Below are 9308 nucleotides of genomic sequence, written 5' to 3'. Positions count from 1 at the left end.
GCACCTAGCCCGAGCACCACGAGCACTCGTAAAGCCGTGCCAAGGGCCCAGCAATAACTCCTGCTAGCTCCCTCAACACCCTGGGGTGGACAGCATCTGGACCTGCTGACTTGAACATGTCCAGCCCCTCCAGAAGCACTCTAACCCGGTCCTCCTCAACCTTAGGTCTTGAGGCTTTCCCCTCGAGTCTGTCTTGAAACACAGTGGGAGAGTCCCAGTCCCTGCACAAGAAAACAGAGGTGAAGAATTTGTTAAAGATGTCTGCCTTCTCCTCTGACGCAACCACCAGATTGCCCAGAGCATCTTACATGGGCCTTACATTTCCCAATGCTTTCATCATGCCATGAAGCTCTGTTCTGTTATGGATGTAAAACACTTTCTGCATGCTGAAAGCGCATTGTGATGTCTGTACCTAGCCATAATTAGTTTGTGGATCAAGCCCAGTATTTACACTGACCTCTACTGATTTCAATGGGAAAACCAATGGCTCTAGGGTTTCATTGTACTCAGACATGATAAGGACTTAAATAAATATAGAAAAAAAAAGAAAACCTCAATATAACAACAAATTACATTTAAGAAGTATCATGTCTGTCTCAAAGCAAGGAAGCACAATGCCTTTTATGCAAAATTATATGAGCCTTTGAGTATTGTTTGCTATACAGGTTTAACAAATTGCCATACTGGTTAGTCACTAAGCATTATTTCCCAGCCCCAATCATCTGCTTTGAGTCAAGACTCATTGGCTCATTGAACAGACTACAGAAAGGTGTAAAAAATGATAAGGGGGTAGAAGTATTGACTAATACAGAAAAAAAAAATCACAGACTGATTTAGCCCTGCCAAGAATTCTATGCCAGGAATTCTAGTGAATTCAACAAGAGCTCTGTACAAGATCATAAGCAGAAGCAGATCTTCAGGGAAATGCTGAGCTAAACAAAATTTAACTGTCTAGGAAGATCTGAAGGCCATCAATATTATCAGGGAAGATTAATTGTTTGGAGGGGTTATGTGATATATGAGAAATGAAATGGAGCACAGTACAATTCAAGTTGAAGATCAGAAAAGCATTACTACCAGTGAAATTTATGAAACTTAGAAAGGAATATGGTGGAAGGTCTCATCAACTGAGTCACTTAAACCTACGCTGAATAAAGAACTTGTGAGCATACTGTCTGGAACAATCCTGCATTGGCAGAGAGGGAGATAAACAACTGTTGACCTAGCAGATCTTTTCAGTATTCCTCTGATTCTAAGCATCAGATATTATGTGGGTGGAAAGATAAGGGTCATTGCTTCAGCAGAAAATTAACACACACAGCAATATGTCAGATGTTATTGTACATATTGTATACAGACTAATTCCAGGGAAAAAAAAATAATGGGTAGAGCTGTGGATTGCCTTCTAATTTTGTCTGTCACATTAAACATAAGGTTTTATATTTGAAAAAATGCCTCTATTTTCTGTGAAATTAACAAGTCCAAAGCCTGGTCCTCTTCCTAGCACATTCAAAATTCAGACCTTTATTTCATACGCATGCAGAAACATCACTTTCCAAAAAGGCAGACTGAGGCGGCGCAAAGATGACTTCTATGGAATGGAATGAGTTCAAAAGATAATGCAGAGGAGGAAAAATCATTAATAAATTAAGAGAGAAAGAGAAGGAAAACATGAGACTAAAGGAGAATTATAAAGGAAATTTGATCACAGTGAGTGGTAAGCCAGTTAGAGACAGGCAGCTGACAAAGAGGGAGCTGCAGCCAGACTGTAGCGTTGGATACATGTTATCCTCTGCCTACTGTTTTGTCTTGGAAGAGACAGATGTCCTGTGATACCGGTTTGGCTGGCTGTTAAGGCCATTGATAACCATATGAAACCTGGGAGCTAAGTCAATTCAAGCGCTCTCAAAGCATCCCACAGTAGGATGGAGTCAGGCTGTCTGTCCATTATAATCCACAACATGAGCACCTAGGGTTTAATCAAAACAAGGGACTTATGAATGCAAGTATATCACTATATTGGCGTATCATATTGACTTTCTGATAATGTTCTAAAGCCAGTCGGGTAAGAAAGAGAAAATGCCACTGGGTACAAATTGTGGCATCAATTCTCTGCCAGACTGATCAATTGACTTTATATATTACCTCCAGCTACGTACTTAAAATCTATAGTTTCACTCCCTCCAGTGCACAGCTCAGTTTAAGTAATTGCAAATACAAATGAATTTTAAAAGGATTTAGCAGTCTTTAAATTAAAAATGTGTGAACATTGTTGTTTTAAGCACTCTAAATTATTTACCAATTTATCTCAACAGATTCACTTTTACTTTTTTTTTTTTTTTTTTAAATCTCTGAAGTCTCCATACAGTCTAACATCCTACAAACAGTGCTGGACTGTTTTGAACAATTAAAAAAAAAATCTTTGAATTCAGTCTGCAAGATATTTAGCAAATTTCAGAAGTACTATGAATGCTAAAATTCTGCACTAGGAAGTATGATTGTACTGAGAAGGGGGTCTTCACTACAGTTATACTGAGCAGCTCATAAGACTTCAGCAGCTGCTTAGCTTCAAAAGTGTGTCCATGTGCCTTTCTGAATACCTTTAAATTGAACACAGGTATAGGTACAGAGCTGAAGATGAGCACTGTTGCAATGCGAAGTGGGAAAAATACACATCATGCATTTCTCTAACTCTAGTTACAAGATGCTCTTCTTACCCTCATTTGAGATTCTGAGTTCCCTTAATCAAACATTGCAGCCCTTTTCCTTTTTAATCATATTTTTTGGATTAATCTGTGAAAATCTTGAGGGATAATATAAACATCACATCAAAGTCATAAATTAGGTAATTTGTGCTACTGCTAATGTTGCAAGCACCATCTTGCATTTTTCCATATTTTCTGACTTCAGTTTATTAATTGTAAAAATGATTCACAGGCCTCCTCAGAACTTATAATATCAGGGACAGATTCTGATTGCACTGAACAACACCTTAGTCCAAGAATACTGTCAGTAACTTCAGTGCGATTAGATGCAGAGTAAGGTATTATCCAAGGTGCGTAAAGTGTCAGACTCTGGCCCACAGTGATTTACAGCTCCCTCAAATGATACTGTGTACAGAATTTATTAGGAGTAATTGGGGGAGGGGGGGCTGGGCTTACAGCTCTAGTACTTTACTAACAAAATGTTAGGAGCTTACCTATATTATATCCCAAACTGAAAGGGTTCCAAAATTTTACTTGTTCTTCTGCAGAGAAAAGAGAAAAGTAACTGTATACTGTTTGCCATCATTATAGTTCCGAATCCAAAAAATTATAAATGAAAATTTGGCGAGAAATTAATTTACAATATCATTACCAGGATAAATATACATCGTGTGATATATGTTTGCTCCCAATAATTTCACTTCTTTAATCAAGGTCTCTATCACGTATTAGAATTCTAAACTGTCCAGTCAATTGGGACCCAACTGTATTTGAGAGTAATTTGAGGTGATCATGTCCTTAATTCACCAAAATGACTTTTACTGTAATCACGCGTCCAATTCGGTGGCTGAATCTCTGAATCCGAATCGAATCAGGAGACCATTTAATCTCTCCAAGTTGAACTGGAACTCTCCGAATTGAATCGGAGAGATTCAGAAATTCAGACAAACACAGCTTTAACTGTTTTTCATACATACTGTCGCTGGTAGGCATTATAAGGCTTTGGCCCATTTTTGGTGGTGACATCATGGTGAGGCTGGGCTCTGGTGCCACCTAGATGGTTTGGGCACTGCTCCTACTTGCCTGCCATGTCTTTGACGTTTGTTGGTGGTAAGTCAGTTTCCTGTCGGTGGGCCAAAGGGGTCTTGACCCTGGTCTTTTTTTTTTTGTGGGGCTCCAACCTCCCATTAACCCCACCCTTACCACATCCATGGCCTGGGCAAATGCTACTCGCTGCAAGTTTTCCTCCAGATGATCTCACCTCATCCATGCTACCTGCCTTGACATGAGTCAGGTCTTCCTGGCCATCAATCCTTCCTGTGTTGGTCCCGTGCCTTTGGGCCGGCTTTTGGGCAAATAAACCTGCTCTGACCAGGGCTAACTGTAACTTAAGGCAACTTAACTGAAAAGTGTCCGGCGTCTGCTGATGGGCACCTAGGATTCCGTCTCCCAGGATCCACTTAATCACCTGGGGGGGACTCATCCATCTCTTCCCTCCTAGCCCGCATGGGGACAGGCAGCCTCCCCAGGTGACCTCCCTGGGGCCCAGCTGACCTGCAGGCAATCAATCCTGGTCCCACCACCTGGTGGCACTTCCCAATCCTACACAGGGCTCCATAACTTCCTACATCACCCTCTTCACTGCACTGCCCAAGGGTGCTGCCAGTCTCTCATCGCCACTCCCTGCCACAGTACCTGTGCTCTCTGGTGTGGCCGTGGCTCCAGTCAAGTGTGCTGGGAAATGGCTTTTCCCCAATGGAGCTTCCCCATGACCCTTTGTTCTTGGGGCCCAAGCTTCCTGTTCCATCTGCCGGGATTCCCTAGCAGAAGTTCAGCCTTCTCTCCCCGTACTTGGGGTCAATACTGCCTGGCTCCACGGCCAGCATCTCCCAGCCAACATTCTGCTCCTCTCTCCCTGGCTTCACAATTGCCTCTCTGGCTGCTCTTTGAGCAGTCTGCACTCCTCCAAAGCCCCGCCCCCGGGGCTCGCTGATTCGCAGGCTCAAGCAGCTTTGGAACTGCTGAACCTGCATCGGTGTTTCTTCGCAGCTGCCACTTATCTTTGCCCCTGCAGTATGTACTGGGATGCATCTGGCAGGGTTTCGTGATGTGTTGGGGTGGATTTTGCCCCCCCTCTCACACATACCTCAAGGTATCAGGCAGCTCATGAATGTGGCATTGGTGGTGCAGATGGAGCATCCCACATTGGTGGTGCAGATGGAGCTGGGGGGACCCCTGGTGCACTCAGCAGCAGACCTGGAAGTGGACCGCAAGTACTTCCGGTCCACTTCCAGGTCTGCCAGGGAGCGCACAGGCTCCCCCCACCACACCTCCCCTCCAGCTCGGTGACTGGTGCCTCCTGGGTCTGGAGTGGCACCCAGGGTCCCCCCTTGACCAATTGCTGAGCCAGAGGGGTGCAGGGGAGGGCCCCAGCATGCTCCCAGAAGTGAACCCGGAAATGGACCAGAAGTATTTCCAGTCCACTTCCAGGTTTGCTACCGAGCACGTGGGGGGCCCATTCACCCCACCATCGCAGCATTCACAAGCCATGCCTGGTACCTTGAGGTACGTAGAAAACACATTTAAAGCTGTGTCTATCGCCAAATCTCTGATTCTCTGAATTAGCATCAAATCTTCAGATTCAGCCGAATTGAACTTGGGACAGTGATCTGAATCAACGAGTTGAATCACCGTTCCTGATTCAGACTGAATCCAAATCAAATATGACCCATATTGCACACCCCTATTGTTAACTGAGCCTGCATATAGTCTAGAAGAAACTTTAATTTCCAAGATGTATAAAAGCATCCAAACATGGATCACTCTCGAGGATTTCAGTGGATGTTTCACATAATAAAAGAGGCACTGACAAGCATAAAACAACCCCAAAGTTGTGTCCAACTTCTACTTACATGAGTACAAGTTGTGTCCAACTTCTACTTACATGCTAGATTACATGAGTAGTCATTTAGCACATGTAACAGTTGCATCTAAACTTAATGTGGTTTTTGCCTCCAAAAAATTACTTAGTAAGGGGGCTTGCCTACTCAAATATGTTTCTCCACTGCAACCTAGAGTTTATACTTACAGAACTCTAAGTACTATAAATATGTGAATTTACAGAACTTTAGGCATTAATTACCAGTGTGAGCAGTCTTACTGTGAGGTAACTTACTCCAGTTTCAAGTCATATCCAAAGTGGAGTAAACTATCTTGCAAGTAGAGTATTCACGTTGGGATTTCATCCAGAACATCTAGTAAACAATGAATGCAAGTCTTAGTCAGTTGCAAAGTGACTTCCCCTTGTACATAAGCCCTCTCAAGCCCTTAGATTGTGAGTTTTATTTTTATTTTTTTACATAGGACATACTATTCTATATACTGATAGAAATTTTATTAATGAATAACTGATTTACATGACAACTGTAAGTGTTTTGTCAAAGGATTCGGTCATAGGAACAAAGTGCAGAATCAAGTCCTACAATGATTTCATCCCATTTTCAAACCACCCAACCTGTTTATTCACACACAGCAATCTCTTCACAAATATAGTATAATTTCAAAGTGCCACTGACAGTGATGCTTCCATATAGTACACCTATTGCCACAGCAACAATCCCCAAAGCAAAGATATTAAAATCTCAAGATTCCCTCTCCCCTTCCCCCTCCTCACCCCGCTGTACTTACAATCCTGGTCAATGTTGCTAATTTAGATATAAAATGCTATAACTTTGTTTTTCATAAGAAGAGGAAAAAGTGCTCATTGTGAGGAAGCAGGCAGACCTATGAGGTAGTAAAGACTTTTTTGACAAAACAAATTCATAGTAAACAACCAGAAAAAAAGGAACCAAACCAGTTAGAATGACAGAAAATCATGTCGAAGAGATAAATGGATCATTAAAGGGAAGGCAGTTGAATTTCATTATGGATCACTACACAATCACTAAAGGTTTCTGAACTTGTCTAGCTTGTTGATCTTGTGTGCTCCTCCTACCTCTATTATGCCTAATATCCATATTTTCGCATACCTTTTTGAAACCTATATATTTCATCATCTGAAGCTATCATTAAAAGCTCTTTGTAACCATCAGAATTCATGAATTTTGATATGCATTGGCCTGAACAGTATAAGAAACAGTTTAGTGAGTAATAATGTGAACATCATACCTAATGATTCAGATACTGCATGACATAAGTGATGGCATTTTGGTGAACACATGGATTTTAACTAGAGTTTGGCAGCCTTGGCTCCTGTTTGTTTTAGCTTAGTGAGCTACTGGGAATCAGTGGGAAAGCTGAATTTTTAGTTAGACTTCTCATTTTTAAGTAGACTCGGAAGAAATGTACAGGACTCAGAGTGCAGCCTGGGGAGACAGGCAAACTGAATTGGATCTGGACCTGCTCTGTCATTGACTTGCTGTGCACCAAGGATGAAACATCTTTCTGGGCCTCAGCTTTTGCAACTATAAAATGGGAACTATTCTTACCAGGCAGCTCACACGTACTTTAAAGACTTAGGCCACATACAGACATTCAGTTTCCTAGAGGAGAATCTCTGCTGTCCCAGGAGAAACCACACATGTATAGATAATTCAGAATTTGTCTTCCAGAGCAAAAATGTTTATTCTAGGACAAAAACAACATGGGAACAACTAGAATTAATTTCCTCCTAGAAGGGTTTCTGCTAGTACAGTGAATGCCTATACACAGTCCCTTCTGAGAGAAGCCATACCCGAGTTCTTCAGCATCCCAGGGTGCTTTGCTCCTGACTTTCCCCTCTCCTCCACTAGGGAGACAGTGTGTTGCTTAGGCTGGACTCTAGTGCTCCAGCAGATCAGAGAACAGAACACATCCCCTTCACAATCTGCACATTGTGCTGCAGGGAGACACAGGCTGACCCTGAGCAGTCTGGGTCAGCCAATCAGGGCTGCTTTGTGCGCTGCTGCCACATGTCTCCAGGCAGACTGACAGCACCCTCAGAACATGGTGATATTTGTGCACAGAGACCATGCATTGTCAGGACTGAAAGATCTCTGCTCTTTAGGGGCTATGAATTTGAATGACTGTCCTGGGGTCTCCAGCTAAGTTTTTCTACCCAGAAAACAAACACAGACATTCTCCCAGATCATTTGAATGCATGTATGCAGACTGAAATGAGTTGGGCCTGACTTTTATTTACACATGACATTGCCTGAGTGCTGATAATGAAAAGCAGGCCTTCAAAGTTTATGACACTCACTGAAGCACGCTAATATGTAAAAGTGCAGAAATATTATTTAGTAATGAAAACAAAACTGCAGATCATTGTAGACAATCTTAATAAGCCTTAGGGCTTCATTACACATTAATTTTAGGCAGCTACTGGAGCTCTTAACCCCTGGATTGTCCACACATCAACACCTGAAACCAATTTTAAGCAAATTTTAAGTCTATTCTCCATAGATGAGCTACCCAAGTTGCAGTCTTCCAGCATCCCAGGATGTTGTGTCCCCTCCCCCACCCTCCTGTTCTGTGTCTACAAGCATTCCATCACCTAAATTCTACTGCCTGGGGGCAGTTCTGGCACCAAGCCAACTTCCCCTCCTACCCCAGGAATGAGATCCTCTCACCCCCAGGGATGCAGCCCCAAGCAAACAGCATGTTAGACTACATGCTAGCTAGCCAAATCACAAGGCATGGGTGGGTCCAGGAATGGGGTCTAGGGTGTGGGAGGGAAACAAGGTAGAGGGCTGGATCAGATCCCCATGAGCTTGGCCTCCTTCCCAAGAAAAGGGAAGTAGCTCCCTCAAAAACTCCTTCCCTCACCACTCCCACCTCCCAGTCATGCCAGAAAGCATAACTAGCATCCCCCACACCCTAATCCCACATCCCAATTTATTGAAGTATGAGACCTTCTTTAATTTACTTCCTCTTTATTTCCTTTTCAGTACATTATTTTACTTTATTTTATCCTTCAGTGGCTGACCTTCTTGATTTCTTCACCCTTTCCCCTCCTTATTTCCTTTCCACTTCCCATTACATTACCCACCCCCATCACATTAACTCAACCTCCCAGCTTCATGGTCCCATCCCCCACATTCAGAGCCTGAAAGTGCTTTAATAGTGCATGCAATGTACACAAAGGCTAGGCTTATTAATTATTACTTTTTAAAGAATGAAGAAAGCCACCACAATGACACTTGTGTCAGGTAGTACTATCCTAAGATGAAGTTAATTAGTTTACTCTTGCCTAATAGGGGCACATATGTAGATGGTGATGCTTTACTGTGGAACCAATTAGTCAACTATGCAGTAAAGAGTCTCGTGTATATGCACTCTGAGTGTTCTAGCTGCTGCCATTTAGTGCCAGTATTTCCATCTGGTTTTCCTTCTTCTTATCTGAACAAACCATGTAGTGTAACTCTGATAGGCATTTATAAGCACTGTCAAGCATGCATATATAACCTTTCCTCTTGATAGTCTCTAGGAATGCAGACTGATAAAGGGCCTTTAAAAAACACCCAAGAGTCAAACAAAAAAAGCAGCCAGTTTTGCCTTGAAAGTGGTCCTGTACCACTGAGTTCAGATCTAGAGTAGGCTTGTATCCTATAAACTTCAGGGAGA

General features: G+C 42.6%; 1 long non-coding RNA gene across 1 annotated transcript in view; it reads right to left on the bottom strand.

The window, feature by feature from the left end:
• Positions 1-1492: 1492 nt before the first annotated feature.
• Positions 1493-9308, bottom strand: part of LOC109283601 (uncharacterized) — a 35669-nt gene continuing 27853 nt past the window's right edge. The window contains exons 2-4 of the long non-coding RNA XR_002090833.2: positions 5881-5959; positions 3200-3247; positions 1493-1969 (exon numbers count right to left, since the gene is read on the bottom strand). This is a non-coding gene — a long non-coding RNA (uncharacterized LOC109283601). The remainder of the gene's footprint in view (positions 1970-3199; positions 3248-5880; positions 5960-9308) is intronic.

This window comes from Alligator mississippiensis, chromosome 4 (genome assembly GCF_030867095.1).
Source record: "Alligator mississippiensis isolate rAllMis1 chromosome 4, rAllMis1, whole genome shotgun sequence".
Classification (NCBI taxonomy): Eukaryota; Metazoa; Chordata; order Crocodylia; family Alligatoridae; genus Alligator; species Alligator mississippiensis.
Note: the sequence above shows the minus strand (reverse complement) of the source record. Positions and strands in the feature narration are given on the sequence as shown.